The 21,130-nt window shown below is 40.1% G+C and overlaps 1 pseudogene; it reads left to right on the forward strand.

Annotated features, from left to right (window-relative positions):
• The first annotated feature begins 18,174 nt into the window (after positions 1 to 18,174).
• Positions 18,175 to 19,321, forward strand: LOC131382923 (uncharacterized; annotated as a pseudogene).
• The last annotated feature ends 1,809 nt before the right edge of the window (positions 19,322 to 21,130 follow it).

The following is a 21,130-nucleotide window of genomic DNA, read 5'->3' on the forward strand; positions in this document are numbered from 1 at the left end:
ACATAAAATTAGGGATAAACTCTATATTGTACAAAATGTGAAATCATAGCAAGAAGAAAAAAAGGTGAATATTTATTTGACTTGGTTTGAAAATAACATTTTAAGCATAAAAAATGGAATAAATTTCAAAAAATTGACTAATAAATATGTCTACATAAAATGTAAAGAGTGTAATTAATATTCCAAAGTAACGTAAAGGTTTGCAACAATCACTTTTTGATAACTTATGTAATATAAGATTTGAAATAAGTGGACAAATATACATCTTCATCAGTGTGAACATATCTATAAAATCTTCCCTTTCCTTTTTGCTTAGAAACAAAAACTTACCTTTCTACTGATTTGGGGGGAGGCAGTCTTTTTTAAAAACATGAAATCTAAGCATTATCCATATATTTCATTATGTGTCTGTATACTTTTGATGTTTTCTACTACTTTTTAATGAACCATCTGTCCAAAATTTATTTTCAAAATTGAGAAATCAGTAATTGGGTAAATTATAGACTCGTGTTTTATTGCATTATTGGTTGTGATTTAACTGTTGCCACCTGAGCTAAGTGCTGTGCGAAATGAGGAGGCAACTGCAGGCTAGCAAATCATGTCTCCAACAAGCAGCTCAAGACAATCAGGTGAAACGTAAGAGCAGTCCTGAAAACCATGGTGTTTTTGAGAAGCCAGAAATGTGCATTACTTTGTAGCCTTGGAGGAAATTTTCAAGAGGATAGAAAACACACACACACACACACACACACACACTCTCTCACACACTCACACACAACTAGATTCAACTGAGTCAGATCAGAACAGGAGCAGACTAGAATACGATACTCACAAGAGCTAAAAGGATAGGGAAGCCAGCCACCAGCATGTGAGGAGATGACTTGGCAGACAAACGTAACCACGTGAATAAAGGGAAGGTGTTAAGTCCAGGTATGGGGAAGAGCACAGGGCTTGGAGTACAATGACTGAAAACTCCACACCCTGATGGTTCCACGTTTCATTAGCATGTGACCTAGGTGGGTGGCTTCCTTTCTCTGACCTTCTCTTTCCTCCACAGAAATAAGAGTATTAGCATTATAATCAACAACAACATCAACCACATCTGTCTAATACCACAGCCCCAGGGTGATCAATGAATTTCCCTACCGCCAGGGCTGAGCTGGCAGAAGGAATGTTTCCCTCTTAAGCTACAGGCAGCACAGAAACAAAGGAATGACATAAACCCAGAGCCCAGGAAGGAAGGGCATACCAAACGCCTCCTGAAAGCTGTTCTGTGGCTCCGAAGGGCAGGGAGCTAAGTGCGTGGAACACCTGGTGTGAGTGGGGAGGAGTGAGCTCTGGGTCGAAAGAGCACTGTTCCCAGTTGCTGGTCTTCATGGCTTGCTGCCACCTCATGAGTGGGAACATCAGCTGGGTACAGAGTGACAGAGATCCTTCACCTCTATCAATCTCACCAAGTTGATGCAGGGATCAAATATGCTTGTGAGGGTAAGGGGGTTTGAATATCACAATTAACTATACAAATATTAATTTGTTCTATCATTATTGGCAAATGATTACTCATCCATCAACTTTTATCTCAACATTTGCTTCTTCTGGAGGCTTTCCAGTATTTTTTTCCAAGGCCATCGTGTATGGCTGTGCAGGTATTACAGTGCACAACTCTAGAGGGCCACAATGTCAGTGGCGCTCAGCACTGCCCTGTGTACAGCCTACACAGTTGTATGCAGAGCCCCGACCCCCATGCAGAGATTTATGCAACATTTCTCTTAAATCCACACTGCACTTTATGAGGGCCTCTAGAACAATTGCCTACAGATACTATACTTAATGCAACATTTGTTCTCTGATGCTTTACTCCCACCTGTTCACTCTTCAGGCCTAGAATTACAGGATTTGAGAATAGAGACTTTTGTTTTTAAAATTTTTATCTCTAACACTTGCAAAGTACCTGGAAATTTGTTTAATAAATTAGTAATATGAATTATTACATTATAACTTGAAAGCTGCTTTTATTACAGAATGATCTGTCAACAAAAAGAGTCAATCTCTGTACAACATTTGAAGAGATTTACTGTGAGCCAAATATGACTCATCAATATTCTGTGACCCAGGAGACTCTGAGAACATGTGCACAAGGTGGTCAGGATACAGCTTGGTTATATACATTTTATGGAGACATAGACATCAATCGATAAACGTACATTGGTTTGGTCCGGAAAGGTGGGACAACTTGAAGCAGGGGACTCCAGGTCATAGGTGGATTCAAGAATTTTCTAATTGGCAATTGATTGAAAGAGTTAAGTGATTGTCTAAAGACCTAGAATCAATAGAAGGGAATGTCTGGGTTAAGATAAGTGGTTGTAGAGACCAAGATCCCCATTATGCAAACAGAACGAATAGAAGAGAATGTTTCTTATTAGACTTAAAAAGTCTGTTCTATGAGTCTTAAAGTCTCTGTTTTAATGTTAATGCTGATCATCTGTGCCTGAATTCCACTGGGAGGTGTACATAACGAGGCATGTCTAACCCCCACTTTCCCTCATGGCCTGAACTAGTTTTTCAGGTTAACTTTGGATTGCCCTTGGCTGAGGGGAGGGTCCATCAGATGGTTCAGGTGCTTAGAATTTTATTTTTGGTTTACAGATCAAATGCCCTTTAAGGTAGAACTGTATGCCAAGTGGTCGCAATGTCTGTTCCCTTAACCCCAAATATCTTGTGAGTAAGAATGCCTAACCTCCTAGGAATGCAGCCCAAGTTTCAGCCTCATTTTTCCCAGCTCCTCTTCAAGATGGAGTTGCCCTGATTCAAATACCTTTGACAACAGGGCTAGATAGAGTAGGTCAGACAAGAGATATGTAACTGGACCAAATGGTGTGGAAGATGGTAAGATGGGTTAACAAGGAAAGACTTCAGGATTGACCCAGTCTGGGGACAGCCTAGAAAGAACCAGAGCATTAACAAGAAAGATGAGAAGGTATTTTTACATTGGTTGAAAATACCAGTAGGGATCCTGTTAAGGATTAAATTACCTACAAAAATAATAATATAGTTTGGTTTCATCTCTAATAGACCAATCCTCCTGAAAGTAATAATTATTGACTAAGTAAAAAATACAAAACAACTACCTGAAAGCTGTGAGAGTATACTAAGGCAGGCAGATTTGCAAGGGAGACAAAATTTAAAAGAAAGGAATATCACAGTGTGAGTTTTTCATTATATAATTTTTAGTCATAGTCACAGTGTGGCGCAACTAAAACACAAGTTGAAAACCATACTCAGAGACTTCTATTTCTGGCTGTGATGAAGGAAGAATGCTAGATTTATCCTCCTGCCTTAAACAAAAAGATATATAAAATAAATATATTTTCCAAAATATATAAAACAATGGATATGAGTCATATTTTTCTGTTTTTCGTTTGCATAGTTGATAATTTTTTACTGGATGCTAGACATTTAAAATTTCAACACAGGACAGAAATCTCATCTGGGAAAAAGGGAACAGATAAGGTAAGCCCTAACGTTGTCCTATATCAATGTCTGGATAGAGTTTCTAGGTGACAGGGCAAGAAGCAGAGCCCAAACAGAGGCTGGTGGTCCCCCTGAATTGAGGTGACAGAGTTTGGGATTTAGGGAGTCCAGATCAGCTAGAATCTGTGGGATAAAAACCAAGGAGGATGAGCTCCAGAAATAGGGAGAGAGGTGCCCTTGAAAATGTGACTGATAATGATCTGAGCATGTATATGAAGAAAATACAAAGGCAAGTGAAAGAATCATTGTAAAGGAGTAGGTGGTACAATTCCTGGAGCTTACACAGGGATGAGAATAGTTTCTGTTTTCACCAGCCAGAGTTAAAAGCCACCCAACACATAAGGCATCAGTAGAATCTTCAAAAGAACATTGCCTTAGTAATAGAAATAAATTAGCCCTAGACGAAGGCTGCCATGGGCCTATGCTACAGAGCCTTACAGCAAGCTTTGAAGAGATTAAAATAATTACAAGTAACTAAACTGCATCCCAAAGTTCTGCAATATTTAAAATAATACAACAAAATTAAGCACCCAAAAATGTTAAATTTAAAATGTTCAGCACCCAGTCAAAAATTATTAGGCATCCAAAGAAACAAGAAGATATGATCCATAACCAGGAGAAAAATCACTCAAAGAAACAGACTCAGAAATGACAGAGACAACAGAAGTAACAGAAAATATATTAAAATAGCTATTATAAATATAAATATATATATATCATGTTTAAAAAGCTTAAGCATGATGAGCAGAAAAACCAAAAATATAAAATACAAATGAAATGTCTATATATGAAAATAAACTATTTGAAATGAAAAACACACTGAATGAAACTAAGTGCTGATTAGACACTGAAGAAGAAAATATCTCTACATTTTGAAGACATAACAGTAGAAACTATTCAAAATAAAAGAAGGAGGGGAAAAGACTGAAAAAAAATGAACAAAGCAACAATGATCTCTGGGACGATACCAAGTGGTATGAGGCAGGAATAACTGGAGACCCAGAAGGAGCAAAGGGGAGGAGGTACAAGAAAATATTTAATAAAATATGGTTAAATTTTTTCAAGTTTGATAAAAAGCTGTAAATTCACAGATCTAAGAAGTCCAAAGTACCACACATTTAAAAAAAAAAGCATATCACAGTCAAATCTCCATAAACCATCAAGAAAAGAAAATCTTAAAAACAACCAGAAGAAAAAAATTTCAGACTTCTTGTCTGAAATTATGTGAGGCAAAAACAAAACAAAACAAAACAAAAAAACAGTGGTATGGCAGTGTTAAAGTACTGCGAAAAGGTCAGCCTAGAATTCTATATGCAGAAAAATATCTTTCTAAAATGAAGGTAAAATAACTTTTTTCAGACAAACAAAACTTGCCAAAGCACATATACTATGAAGAATCAATTTATAGTATATAGTACATATACTATAAATGGCAAAGCTGCAGAGAAAAACAGAACGCATACATTGCTGGTAGGTATGTAAATTAGTTCAGCCATTGTAGAAAGCAGTGTGGCAACTTCTCAAAGAACTTAAAACAGAAGTACCATTCAACTCAGCAATCCCATTACTGGGTATATACCCAAAGAAATACACATCATTCTACCATAAAGACACACGCATGCATATGTTCTTTCAGCGCTATGTACAATAGCAAACACATACAATCAACCTAATGCTCATCAATAGTAGACTGAAAAAAAAAAGAAATGTGGCACACATACATGTTTTTTAAATCATGAACGGGCATTGAATTTTGTCAAATGCTTTTTTGGCACCTATTAAAACAGTTGTATTGCTTATTTTTTTCTAGTAATATTAGAAATGACTTTTTAAAGATGTTGTCTGCTAATATGGTAATTAATTGTAAGATGTTAAACCAACTTTGCATTCTACATAGCCATAAACAAAATGAGATCATGTTCTTTGCAGAAACAAGGATGGAACTGGAGGCCATAATCCTAAGTGAACTAAAGCAGGAATAGAAAACCAAATACTGCATGTTCTCACTTATAAGTGGGAGCTAAACATTGAGTACATATGGACACAAAGAAGGGAAAAACAGACACTGGGCCCTACTGGAAGGTGGGGGGTGGGAGGAGTGAGAGGGTCAAAACACTACCTATTGGGTACTATGCTCACTACCTGGATGACTAAATAATCTGTACACCAAACCCCCATGATATGAAATTTACCTATATAAGAAACCTGCACATGTACTCTGAACCTAAAATAAAAGTTAATAAATATCTCCTCCAAAAAAAAAAGAATCTAAAGAAAGTTCTTCAGAAGGAGAAAATATCAGACAGTAATTCAAACCTAGAAAAGAAATCAAAGTAATTTAAAATAAGTATGTAAATCAATAGAAAAGATTGTTTAATTTTTAAAATATCTTAAATAAATGCTAATTAAAAGAAAAATAATAACATATTGTTTCATCTATAACATATAGAAGCAAATATAGACAATAATAGCAAACAGGATAGGAAGGAAGAAAGGGAAGTATTTCTCATAAGGACCAAACATTTCAATAAGTATGAAATGTTATAATAATCTTTGAAGGTATAATGCAATATTCCTAGAGCAATTATTATAAAAATAGGGTGTACAATTACTAAGCCAATAGTAGAGTTAAAACTGAGTCATAAAATACTCAATTATTCCAAAAAAACAAGGAAGGAAAAGGGGGTGAAAGGAACAAAGAACAAATAAGAAAAATATAAAATAATAGAAAATATTAGATTTAAACCCAACATTGTCAATGATCACATTAAATGTCCATGGTATCCCTTAGTTTATTCAAAGACAGGATAATTTAAAACAACAGAAATGTATTGTTTGCAGTTCTGGAAGCTGAGAAGTCTAAGATCAAGAAATTTGGTGTCTGGGGAGATATCACTCTCTGCTTCACATATGGCACCTTCTTGCAGTGTTTTTACATGGTAGAAGCTCTCTCATGCCTCTTTTATAAGGGCACTAATCCCATTCATTAGAGTGACTCTCTTATAACCTAATCACCTCTCAAAGGCCCCACATCTTAATACCACTACATTGAGGTTTAGGTTTCAACTTATGAATTTGGTGGTGGAAAAAAACATTCAGACAATAGTATGGTCTAATCACTCCAATTAAAAAGCAAAGGCAGTCAAATTGGATTAAACAGAAAGACTCAAGTAAATGCTGTCTACAAAACACCTCCTTTATATACAAAGCCAATACAAAGGTAAGTAATAGGTTAAAAGTAAAAGGATAGAAAAAGATATGTCATGCAAATATTAATCAAAGGAAACTGGAGTGACTGTATTTATATTAGATAAAATAGGTTTCAGTACAGAGAATTTAACCAGGTATAAAACTGGGTATTTCATAATGATAAATAGATCCATGAGAAGCAAAATCAAGAATATATAAAAATCCTAAATATTTATGTTCCAAATAACAAGCTTCAAAATACATAAAGTAAAAACAGAATTGAAAGAAAAAATAAACCAACAATTAGAGTTGGAGCTTTCAAAAGTCTTATTTTATTAATTGATAGCACAAGTGGACAATTAGTAATGATATAGAAGACAAATAATACTATCAACAAATTTAAAATCTATATATCAATTTGATCAAATATCAATCAAACTGATATTTTTAGAATGTCCTACCAGGAGGCACTATTAGCAAAATACACACTTTTTTATATGTGCACATAAGAAAGACAGTCTTATGCTGGGCAATAAGTAAATCATATTACATTTAAAAGGATTGAAATTATGCAAAGTATGTTTTCTAAGCACAGCTGAATTAAACAGAAAGATATCTAGGAAAACCCCAAATATGTAGAAATTAAAAATTAAATAGTCCATGGATCACATAAAAAATACAGTAGACATTAAAAAATATTCTCAATCTAATAAAAATATAAATAAACATATCAAAATCTGTGGGAAATTACAAAACAATTCTCAGAAAAAAAATTATACCTTAAATGCTTGTGTTAAAAAAGAAGATATAAGATCAGTGATCTGAGGTCTGACTTTAAAAAGTTAGAAGAAGAAGAACAAAGAAAACTCAAAGTAGATAAAAGGAAGAAAATTACAAAACTAAGAGCAGAAGTAAGTAAAATTTGTAGACAAACAATAGAACAAAGTCAAAAGCTAGTTCTTTGAAATAATTAAGAAAATTGATAAGTCCATAGTTAGACTGATTTTTAAGAGTGATAATACATATTGTGAAAATCAAGAATGAAAGAGGGGTTATCACTACAGATCCTATAGACACTAAAAGGATAGTGAGTAGTATTAGCAACCTTATGCCAATAATTTCTGTAAATTAGATGACACAGATAAATTCCTTAAAAATACGAGTTTTAAAATTGAACAGATGAACAGAAAATCTACATAGGTCTATATCTATTAAAGTAATTGAATTAATATCCAACATTAATTCAACTGGCTAGATATTGGGTGAATTCTGTCAAACGTTCTAGAAAAAAGGAATATAAATTTCATGTAAACATGTTAAATTCAGAAAATAGAGGAGAAAACATGTCCAATTTACTTCATGAGTCCAGTCTAATATTAGTATCAAAACCCAACAAAGACATTACAAAACTTACAGGCCAGTAACACTGATAAACATAGACACAAATTTTCTTAAGAAAATACTCATGAGTATAAATTGAACATGTCAAAAGAAGTAGGTTTTATCAAGTAAGTTTTATGTGAAGAATGCAAAGTTGGTTTAACATTTTACAGTTAATTACCATATTAGCAGACAACATCTTTAAAAAGTCATTTCTAATAGTACTAGAAAAAAATAAGCAATACAACTGTTTTAATAGGTGCCAAAAAAGCATTTGACAAAATTCAATGCCCGTTCATGATTTAAAAAACAACAACAAACTCTCAAAAATTCTGAAATGGATCTAAACTTCCTCAACCTACTAAAAAATATCTCAAAAAGATCTACAACTAATAACATCCTTAATGGTTATGGTTTAATTAAAAAATAATCAATTAAGTAAATAAATAAATAAATGAAATGCCCTAGTTTCCTCACAAAAAGCTTCTGAAACCTTTGGAAGGCAGCTATGCTCACCACTATACCACCAATGCCTGCATTTCTGAAACCTTTGGAATTTCTAAAAGAGTCATTGTCTTTGGTATGATAATGAGATGCCTGGTAGCTGGGTTCCCCTAGGTAGCTTCAGAATGGGGACTGGTTGCTACAAAGACCAAGCCTTGATTAGAAGCTTAGAACTTTCAGGCCTGTCTCTCAACCTATAGAAAGGGAAAAGGGGTTGGAGACTGTGCTAATCACCATTGGCTGATGATTTAATCAATCACACCTACATAACGAAGCCTCCATTAAAACCCTAAATGACAGTTGGGAGGGTTTCCAGGTTGGCGAACACATCAAGGTGCTGGGAGGGTGGTGCATCCAGAGGGAACATGGAAGCTCCTTCCCCTTCCTCCATACCCTGCCCTGTGCAGCTCTTTCATTTGGCAGTTCCTGAGGTGTATTCTTTATAATAACTGGTAATTTCCACCAAATTATCAAACCTGCAGAAGGAGTCATGGGAATCCTCAATTTCTACCTGGTCAATCAGAAGTTCAGGAAGCCCTCAACCTGTGACTGGCATCTGAATTGGGGGGAAGCAGATCGAGCCTTTGAGCTGTGGGGTCTGCACTAACTCCAAGGGGCTAATCTCAGAATTGAATTGTCGAACTCACAGTTGGTGTCCAGAGAATCAGAGAATTGGTTGGTGTGAAACAAAAACCCCATACCTTGGTGTCAGAACTGTTATAAGTAAAAACAGCTGAAACGTAAATTATTATATGCTTCCCCTTAAGTCAAGGGAAAGGCAAGGATGCTTCTTACCATGTCTACCCAACATTCTCCTAGTGATTCTAGACAGTGCAATAGGCAAGGTAAAGAAATACAAGCATAGAGGTTCCAAGATGGCCAAATAGGAACAGCTCCAGTCTGCAGCTCCCAGCATGAGTGATGCAGAAGACAGGTGACTTCTGCATTTCCAACTGAGGTACTGGGTTCATCTCACTGGGGCTTGTTAGACAGTGGGTGCAGCCCATGGAGCAGGGCGGGGCATCGCCTCACCCAGGAAGTGCAAGGGGTTGGGGAATTCCTTTCCTAGCAAAGGGAAGCCGTGACAGATGGTACCTGGAAACTCAGGACACTCCCACCCTAATACTGCGCTTTTCCAATGGCCTTAGCAAATGGCACACCAGGAGATTATATCCCGCGTCTGGCTGGTGGGGGTGGTCCCACGCCCAGGGGGCCTTGCTCACTGCTAGCACAGCAGTCTGAGATCAAACTGCAAGGCAGCAGTGAGGCTGGGGGAGGGGTGTCTGCTGTTGCTGAGGCTTGAGTAGCCTTAGCGGCCATGAATAAGTGCCCATCTCACGTGCAAAGACACACAAAGTGGCCGGGAAGCTCAAACTGGGTGGAGCCCACCGCAGCTCAAGGAGGCCTGCCTGCCTCTGTAGACTCCACCTCTGGGGGCAGGGCATAGCTGAACGAAAGGCAGCAGAAACTTCTGCAGACTTAAGCATCCCTGTCTGACAGCTTTGAAGAGAGTAGTGGTTCTTCCAGCACAGAGTCTGAGATCTGAGAACGGACATACTGCCTCCTCAAGTGGGTCCCTGACCCCTGAGTAGCCTAACTGGGAGACACCTCCCAGTAGGGGCCAACTGACACCTCATACAGCAGGGTGACCCTCTGAGATGAAGCTTTCAGAGGAAGGATCAGGCAGCAACATCTGCCATTCTGCAATATTTACCATTCTGCAGCCTCTGCTGGTGATACCCACGCAAACAGGGTACGGAGTGGACCTCCAGCAAACTCCAACAGACCTGCAGCTGAGGGTCCTGACTGTTAGAAGGAAAACTAACAAACAGAAAGGACATCCACACCAAAACTCGATCTGTACACCACCATCATCAAAGACAAAGGTAGATAAAACCACAAAGATAGGGAGAAACCAGAGCAGACAAGCTGAAAATTCTAAAAATCAGAGTGCCTCTTCTGCTCCAAAGGAATGCAGCTCCTCACCAGCAATGGAACAAAGCTGGATGGAGAATGACTTTGATGAGTTGAGAGAAGAAGGCTTCAGATGATCAGTAATAACAAACTTCTCCAAGCTAAAGGAGGATGTTTGAACCCATCACAAAGAAGCTAAAAACCTTGAAAAAAGATTAGATGAATGGCCAACTAGAATAAACAGTGTAGAGAAGTCCTTAAATGACCTGACGGAGCTGAAAACCATAGCACGAGAACTATGTGATGAATGCACAAGCTTCAGTAGCCAATTTGATCAAGGGGAAGAAAGGGTATCAGTGATCGCAGATCAAATGAATGAAATGAAGTGAGAAGAGAAGTTTAGAGAAAAAAGAGTAAAAAGAAACAAAAAAAGCCTCCAAGAAATATGGGACTATGTGAAAAAACTAAATCTAAATCTGATTGGTATACCTGAAAGTGACGGGGAGAATGGAACCAAGTTGGAAAACACTGTTCAGGATATTATCCACGAGAACTTCCCCAACCTAGCAAGGCAGGCCAACATTTAAATTCAGAAAATACAGAGAATACCACAAAGATACTCCTCGAGAAGAGCAACACCAAGACACATAATTGTCAGATTCACCAAAATTGAAATGAAGGAAAAAATGTTAAGGGCAGCCAGAGAGAAAGGTCGGGGTACCCACAAAGGGAAGCCCATCAGACTAACAGTGGATCTCTCAGCAGAAACTCTATGAGCCAGAAGAGAGTGGGGGCCAATATTCAACATTCTGAAAGCAAAGACTTTCCAACCCAGAATTTCACATCCAGCCAAACTACGCTTCATAAGTGGAGGAGAAATAAAATCCTTTACAGACAAACAAATGCTGAGAGATTTTGTCACCACCAGGCCTGCCTTACAAGAGCTCCTGAAGGAAGCACTAAACATGGAAAGGAACAACAGGTACCAGCCACTGCAAAAACATGCCAAACTGTAAAGATCACCAATGCTAGGAAGAAACTGCATCAACTAACGAGCAAAATAACATCAAAATGACAGGATCAAATTCACACATAACAATATTAACCTTAAATGTAAATGGGCTAAATGCTCCAATTAAAAGACACAGACTGGCGAATTGGATAAAGAGTCAAGACCCATCAGTGTGCTGTGTTCAGGAGAACCATCTCACGTGCAGAGACACATATAGGCTCAAAATAAAGGGATGGAGGAAGATCTACCAAGCAAATGGAAAACAAAAAAAAAAAAAGCAGGGGTTGCAATCCTAGTCTCGGATAAAACAGATTTTAAACCAGAAAAGATCAAAACAGACAATGAAGGCCATTACATAATGGTAAAGGGATCAATTCAACAAGAAGAGCTAACTATCCTAAATATATATGCACCCAATACAGGAGCACCCAGATTCATAAAGCAAGTCCTTAGAGACCTACAAAGAGACTGAGACTCCCACACAATAATAATGGGAGACTTTAACACCCCACTGTCAACATTAGACAAGTCAATGAGACAGAAAGTTAACAAGGATATCCAGGAATTGAACTCAGCTCTGCACCAAGTGGACCTAATAGACATCTACAGAACTCTCCACCCCAAATCAACAGAATATACATTCTTCTCAGCACCACGCCACACCTATTCCAAAATGGACCACACAGTTGGAAGTAAAGCACTCCTCAGGAAATGTAAAGAACAGAAATTATAACAAACTGTCTCTCAGACCACAGTGCAATCAAACTAGAACTCAGGATTAAGAAACTCACTCAAAACCACTCAACTACATGGAAGCTGAACAACCTGATCCTGAGTGACTACTGGGTACATAACGAAATGAAGGCAGAAATAAAGATGTTTTTTGAAACCAATGAGAACAAAGACACAACCTACCAGAATCTCTGGGACACATTTAAAGCAATGTGTAGAGGGAAATTTATAGTACTAAATGACCACAAGAAAAAGCAGGAAAGATCTAAAATTGACACCCGAACATCACAATTAAAATAACTAGAGAAGCAAGAGCAAACACATTCAAAAGCTAGCAGAAGACAAGAAATAACTAAGATCACAGCAGAACTGAAGGAGATAGAGACACAAAAACACCCTTCAAAAAATCAATGAATCCAGGAGCTGGTTTCTTGAAAGGATCAACAAAATTGATTGACCACTAGCAAAACTAATAAAGAAGAAAACAGAGAAGAACCAAATAGACGCAATAAAAAATGATAAAGGGGATATCGCCACCGATCCCACAGAAATACGAACCACCATCAGATAATACTATAAACACCTCTACGCAAATAAACTAGAAAATCTAGAAGAAATGGATAAATTCCTCAACACATACACCCTCCCAAGACTAAACCAGGAAGAAGTTGAATCCCTGAATAGACCAATAACAGGCTCTGAAATTGAGGCAATAATTAATAGCTTACCAACCAAAAAAAGTCCAGGACCAGATGGATTCACAGCCGAATTCTACCAGAGGTACAAAGAGGAGCTCGTATCATTCCTTCTGAAACTATTCCAATGAATAGAAAAAGAGAGAATCCTCCCTAACTCATTTTATGAGGCCAGCATCATCCTGATACCAAAGCCTGGCAGAGACACAACAAAAAAAGAGAATTTTAGACCAATATCCCTGATGAACATCAATGCAAAAATCCTCAATAAATACTGGCAAACCAAATCCAACAGCACATCAAAACTCTTATCCATCATGATAAAGTTGGCTTCATCCCTGGGATGCAAGGCTGGTTCAACATATGCACATCAATAAACATAATCCATCTTATAAACAGAACCAAAGACAAAAACCATGTGACTATCTCGATAGATGAATAAAAGGCCTTCGATAAAATTCAACAGCTGTTCATGATAAAAACTCTCAATAAACTGGGTATTGATGGGATGTATCTCAAAATAATAAGAGCTATTGTGACACACCCACAGCCAATATCATACTGAATGGGCAAAAACTGGAAGCATTCCCTTTGAAAACTGGCAAAAGAAAGGGATGCCCTCTCTCACCACTCCTATTCAACATAGTGTTGGAAGTTCTGGCCAGGGCAATCAGGCAGGAGAAAGAAATAAAGGGTATTCAATTAGGAAAAGAGGAAGTCAAATTGTCCCTGTTTGCAGATGACATGATTGTATATTTAGAAAACCCCACCGTCTCAGCCCAAAATCTCCTTAAGCTGATAACCAACTTCAGCAAAGTCTCAGGATACAAAATCAATGTGCAAAAATCAAAAGCATTCCTATACACCAATAACATACAAACAGAGAGCCAAATCATGAGGGAACTCCCATTCACAATTGCTTCAAGGAGAATAAATTACCTAGGAATCCAACTTACAAGGGATGTGAAGGACCTCTTAAGGAGAACTACAAACCACTGCTCAACAAAATAAAAGAGGACACAAACAAATGGAAGGACATTCCATGCTCTTGGATAGGAAGAATCAATATCGTGAAAATGGCCATACCGTCCAAGGTAATTTATAGATTCAATGCCATCCCCATCAAGCTACCAGTGACTTTCTTCACAGAATTGGAAAAAACTACTTTCAAGTTCCTGTGCAACCAAAAAAGAGCCTGCATTGCCAAGACAATCCTAAGCAAAAAAGAACAAAGCTGGAGGCATCACGCTACCTGACTTCAAACTATACTACAAGGCTACAATAACCAAAAGAGCATGGTACTGGTACAAAAACAGAGATACAGACCAATGGAACAGAACAGAGCCCTCAGAATTAATACCACACATCTACAACCATCTGATCTTTGACAAACCTGACTAAAACAAGAAACGGGGAGAGGATTCCCTATTTAATAAGTGGTGCTGGGAAAACTGGCTAGCCATATGTAGAAAGCTGAAACTGGATCCCTTCCTTACACCTTATACAAAAATTAATTCAAGATGGATTAAAGACTTACATGTTAGACCTAAAGACCATAAAAACCCTAGAAGAAAACCTAGGCAATACCATTCAGGACATAGGCATGGGCAAGGACTTCATGACTAAGACACTAAAAGCAATGGCAACAAAAGCCAGAATTGACAAATGGGATCTAATTAAACTAAAGAGCTTCTGCACAGCAAAAGAAACTACCATCAGAGTGAACAGGCATCCTACACAATGGGAGAAAATTTTTACAATCTACTCATCAGACAAAGGGCTAATATCCAGAATCTACAAAGAACATAAACAAATTTACAAGAAAAAAATCAAACAATCCCATCAAAAAGTGGGCAAAGGATATGAACAGACACTTCTCAAAAGAAGACACTTATGCAGCCAACAGACACATGAAAAAATGCTCATCTTCACTGGCCATCAGAAAAATGCAAATCAAAACCACAATGAGATACCATCTCAAACCAGTTAGAATGGTGATCATTAAAAAGTCAGGAAACAACAGATGCTGGAGAAGATGTGGAGAAATAGGAACACTTTTACACTGTTGGTGGGACTGTAAACTAGTTCAACCATTGTGGAAGACAGTATGGCGATTCCTCAAGGATCTAGAACTAGAAATACCATTTGACCCAGCCATTCCATTACTGGGTATACACTATGTATATACTGGGTATATATAATAAGGATTATGTATCATGCTGCTATAAAGACACATGCACACGTATGTTTATCGCGACACTATTCACAATAGCAAGCACTTGGAACCAACCCAAATGCCCATCAATGATAGACTGGATTAAGAAAATGTGGCACATATACCCCATGGAATACTATGCAGCCATAAAAAGGGATGAGTTCATGTCCTTTGCAGGGACATGAATGAAGCTGGAAACCATCAATCTGAGCAAACTATTGCAAGGACAGAAAACCAAACACTGCATATTCTCATTCATAGGTGGGAATTGAACAATGAGAACACTTGGACACAGGGTGGGGAACATCACACACCAGGGCCTGTCGTGGGGTGGGGGGAGGGGGGAGGGATAGCATTAGGAGATATACCTAATGTAAATGACAAGTTAATGGGTACAGCACACCAACATGGCACATGTATACATATGTAACAAACCTGCAGGTTGTGCACATGTACCCTAGAACTTAAAGTATAAAAAAAAAAAAGAAGAAATTTAACTGAGATCCCTATGTTCTACTTGCCAACAAACACCCTCCAGGAAAAGAATTAGTTCTAAAATTAAAAATTAAAAAAAAGGGCTACCCTCTTTGGGTCCCCTCCCTTTGTATGGGAACTCTGTTTTCACTCTATTAAATCCTGCAACTCTTCTGGTCTGTGTTTGTGTCGGCTCGAGCTGAGCTTTCGCTCGCTGTCCACTACTGCTGTTCGCCACTGTCGCAGACCTGCTGCTGACTTCCATCCCTCTGGATCTGGCAAGGTGTCCGCTGTGCTCCTGATCCAGCCAGGCGCCCGTTGCTGCTCCTGATCAGGCTAAAGGCTTGCCATTGTTCCTGCACGACTAAGTGCCCGGGTTCATCCTAATCAAGCTGAACACTACTCACGGGGTTCCACGGTTCTCTTCCATGACCCATGGCTTCTAATAGAGCTATAACACCCACCACATGGCCCAAGATTCCATTCCTTGGAATCCGTGAGACCAAGGACCCTAGGTCAGAGAAGATGAGGGTTGCAACCATCTTGGAAGGAGCCAACCGCCATTTTGGAAGCAGCCAGCCACCACCTTGGGAGCTCTGTGAGCAAGGACCCCCGGTAACATTTTGGTGACCATAAAGGGACCGCCAAAGTGGTAATATTGGACCACTTTCGCTTGCTATTCTGTCCTATCCTTCCTTAGAATTGGAGGAAAATACCGGGCACCTGTCGGCCAGTTAAAAACGATTAGCGTGGCTGCCGGACTTAGGACTCAGGTGTGAGGCTATCTGGGGAAGGGCTTTCTAACAACCAGAAGTGTTGGGGACGCTGGTCTGCCTGGAGCCAGCTTCCTCTTTCAATTATCTTGGGGAAGCCGGGGGCCAACTAGAGGTAGAAATCTGTCATCCCGAACTCCCAGCATTAGCCGGTTGAGATCACGGCGCAGCCAGAAGTCTCTCTTCAACAGTTGCCCATGCCTGCACCCCTACCTTTCCTTCTGACCCATACCTCCTGGGTCCCGACCGCGACTTTCTTGAAAGTGTAGCCTCAAAATTCTCCTTACCTCTGAATCTACTTCTTCTCATCTCTGCCTCCTTGGTACTAATGGTTCAGTTTCATTTCCTCTAGCAAGTTGTAACTCCAAAGGGATCTAAGGAAGCTCTACGCTGTGTTCTTAGGCATCTAGGCTATAAACCCAGGAAGTCTTACCCCTGGTGTCCCACCCGATTTAAGTATACAGCTCTCGACATGGGCAGTTATGTGGGACCCGTTCCCCACCACCCTGGCGAGGGCCCCAAGTTTGTAATGGCTAAGGGGAGAGATGGAGGAGAGAGAGAGATGGAGGAGGGAGAGAGAGAGATGGAGGAGGGAGAGAGAGAGATGGAGGAGAGAGAAAGAGGGAGTCAAAGAGAAAAAAACAGAAAGATAGAAATGGTAAAAAACAGTGTGCCCTATTCCTTTAAAAGCCAGGGTAAACTTAAAACCTGTAATTGATAATTGAAGGTCTTCTCCATGACCCTATAACACTCCAATACTACCTTGTTGTTAGTGTAAACAAGGGCGTAGCCTGAAAACACTGAAACCACTAACAACCAGTAGCCTTCCTATCAAAAATCCTCAACTCAGTGACCCGTGGATGGCCCAAATGCATTCAATCTGTAGCAGTAACTGCTTTGCTAACAGAAGAAAGTAGAAAAGTGACTTTTAGAGGAAACCTCATTGTGAGCACACCTAATCAGTTCAGAATTATTCTAAGTCAAAAAAGCAAAAAGGTAGCTTACTAACTAAAAAATCTTAAAGTATGGGGCTATTCTGTTAGAAAAAGGTAATTTAACACCAACCACTGATAATTCCCTTAACCCAGCAGATTTCCTAACAGGGGATTTAAATCTTAATTACCATACAAAGGTCCAGCCAGATCTAGGAGGAACTCCCTTCAGGACAGGACAGTAGATGGTTCTTCCCAGGTGATTGAGGAAAAACCACAATGGGCATTCAGTAATTGGTAGGGAGACTCTTGTGGAAGCAGAGTTAGAAAAATTCCTTAATAATTGGTCTCCTCAAACCTGGGAGCCATTTGCACTCAGCCAAGCCTTAAAGTACTTACAGAATCAAAAAACTCTATCTCAATCCTGACTCAAAAGGTTACCTACACCCTCTCTGAAACAAATTTGCATAAGAACTGTTGTTTATGGGAATGCATCTTGATGCGGCAGCTGGGTTGCCATGAAATACTCAGGAACCCAGCCCAGCTCTAGGACTCACTCCTGAGCACAAAGGCAACGTTGGGCCTGCTGGTAAAGGACCACTAGAATCCAGCAGCCCAGACCGCTTTCTTTGTGGTCAAGAAAGGCGGGAAAAGGGGTGCAGGACTGCTACATCGGTGAGCATAACTAATCCGATAAGCAGGGGTCCATGGCTGGTTATGCACCCTGGAAAGGAATAAGCATTAGGACCATAGTGGACGCTCTAGGACTAATGCTCATCGGAAAATGACTAGGGGTGCTGGCATCCCTCAGTTCTTTTTTCAGATGGGAAATGTGCCACCCAAGACAAAAATGCCCCTAAGATGTATTCTGGAGAATTGGGACCAATTTGACCCTCAGACGCTAAGAAAGAAATGACTCATTTTCTTCTGCAGTACTGCCTGGCCACGATATCCTCTTCAAGGGGGAGAAAGCTGGCCTCCGGAGGGAAGTATAAATTATAACACCATCTTACAGCTAGACCTCTTTCGTAAAAAAGAAGGCAACTGGAGTGAAGTGCCATATGTGCAAACTTTCTTTTCATTAAGAGACAACTCGCAATTATGTAAAAAGTGTGATTTATGCCCTACAGGAAGCCCTCAGAGTCTACCCCCTACCCCACCATGCCCCCGACTCCTTCTCCAACTAATAATGATCCCCCTTCAACCCAAACGGTCCAAAAGGAGATAGACAAAGGGGTAAACAATGAATCAAAGGTGCCAATATTCCCCGATTATGCCCCCTCCAAGCAGTGAGAGGAGGAGAATTCAGCCCAGCCAGAGTGCATGTACCTTTTTCTCTCTCAGACTTAAAGCAAATTAAAATAGACCTAGATAAATTCTCAGATAACCCTGATGGCTATATTGATGTTTTACAAGAGTTAGGACAATCCTTTGATCTCACATGGAGAGATGCAATGTTACTGCTAAATCAGACATTAACCCCAAATGAGAGAAGTGCCACCATAACTGCAGCCCGAGAGTTTGGAGATCTCTGGTATCACAGTCAGGTCAATGATAGGATGACAACAGAGGAAAGAGAACGATTCCCCACAGGCCAGCAGGCAGTTCCCAGTGTAGACCCTCACTGGGACGCAGAATCAGAACATGGAGATTGGTGCCGCAGACGTTTGCTAACTTGCGTGCTGGAAGGACTAAGGAAAACCAGGAAGAAGCCTGTGAATTATTCAGTGATGTCCACTTTAACACAGGGAAAGGAAGAAAATCCTACCGCCTTTCTGGAGAGAATAAGGGAGACATTGAGGAAGCAAACCTCCCTGTCACCTGACTCTATTGAAGGCCAACTAATCTTAAAAGATAAGTTTATCACTCGGTCAGCTGCAGACATTAGAAAACAAACTTCAAAAGTCCTCCTTAGGCCCAGAGCAAAACTTAGACACCCTATTGAACTTGGCAACCTCGGTTTTTTATAATAGAGATCAGGAGGAGCAGGCGGAACGGGACAAATGAGATTAAAAAGTCCACCGCTTTAGTCATGGCCCTCAGGCAAGCGGACTTTGGAGGCTCTGGAAAAGGAAAAGCTGGGCAAAGCGAATGCCTAATAGGGCTTGCTTCCAGTGCAGTCTACAAGGACACGTTAAAAAAGATTGTCCAAGTAGAAATAAGCTGCCTCCTCGTCCCTGCCCCTTATGTCAAGGGAATCACTAGAAGGCCCACTGCCCCAGGGGATGAAGGTCCTCTGAGTCAGATGCCATTCACCAGATGACCCAGCAGCATGACCGAGGTGCCTGGGGCAAGCGCCAGCCCATGCCATTGTCCTCACAGAGCCCTGGGTATGCTTGACCATTGAGGGCCAGGAGGTTAACTGTCTCCTGGACACTGGCCCAGCCTTCTCAGTCTTACTGTCCTGTCCCAGACAACTGTCCTCCAGATCTGTCACTATCCGAAGGGTCCTAGGACAGCCAGTCACTAGATACTTCTCCCAGCCACTAAGTTGTGACTGGGGAACTTTACTCTTTTCACATGCTTTTCCAATTATGCCTGAAAGCCCCACTCCCTTATTAGGGAAAGACATTCTAGCAAAAGCAGGGGCCACTATACACCTGAACATAGGAGAAGGAACACCCATTTGTTGTCCGTGCTTGAGGAAGGAATTAATCCTGAAGTCTGGGCAACAGAAGGACAATATGGACGAGCAAAGAATGCCTGTCCTGTTCTAGTTAAACTAAAAGATTCCGCCTCCTTTCCCTACCAAAGGCAATACCCCCTTAGACCCGAGGCCCCACAAGGACTCCAAAAGATTGTTGAGGACCCAAAAGCGCGAGGCCTAGTAACACCATGCAATAGCCCCTGCAGTCCTCCAATTTTAGGAGTACAGAAACCCAACGGACAGTGGAGGTTAGTGTAAGATCTCAGGATTATCAATGAGGCCATTGTCCCTCTATACCCAGCTATACTTAACCCTTATACTCTGCTTTCCCAAATACCAGAGGAAGCAGAGTGGTTTACAGTCCTGGACCTTAAGGATGCCTTTTTCTGCATCCCTGTACATCCTGACTCTCAATTCTTGTTTGCCTTTGATGATCCTTCAAACACAACCTCTCAACTCACCTGGACTGTTTTACCCCAAGGGTTCAGGGACAGCCCCCATCTATTTTTGCCAGGCATTAGCCCAAGACTTGAGCCAGTTCTCATAACTGGCCGCTCTTGTCCTTCGGTACATGGATGACTTACTTTTAGTTGCCCGTTCAGAAACCTTGTGCCATCAAGCCACCCAAGAACTCTTAAATTTCCTCACTACCTGTGGCTACAAGGTTTCCAAACCAAAGGCTCAGCTCTCCTCACAGCAGGTTAAATACTGAGGGCTAAAATTATCCAAAGGCACCAAGGCCCTCAGTGAGGAACATATCCAGACTATACCGGCTTATCCTCATCCCAAAACCCTAAAGCAACTAAGAGGGTTCCTCGGCATAACAGGTTTCTGCCGAAAACGGATTCCCAGGTATGGCGAAATAGCCAGACCATTATATACACTAATTAAAGAAACTCAGAAAGCCAATACCTACTTAGTAAGATGGACACCTGAACAGAAGTGGCTTTCCAGGCCCTAAAGGAGGCCCTAACCCAAGCCCCAGTGTTAAGCTTGCCAAGAGGGCAAGATTTTTCTTTATATGCCACAGAAAAAACAGGAACAGCTCTAGGAGTCCTTACACAGGTCCGAGGGATGAGCCTGCAACCCACGGCATACCTGAGTAAGGAAACTGAGGTAGTGGCAAAGGGTT

Source organism: Hylobates moloch, unplaced genomic scaffold, assembly GCF_009828535.3.
Source record: "Hylobates moloch isolate HMO894 unplaced genomic scaffold, HMol_V3 SCAFFOLD_2, whole genome shotgun sequence".
NCBI classification, from domain to species: Eukaryota; Metazoa; Chordata; class Mammalia; order Primates; family Hylobatidae; genus Hylobates; species Hylobates moloch.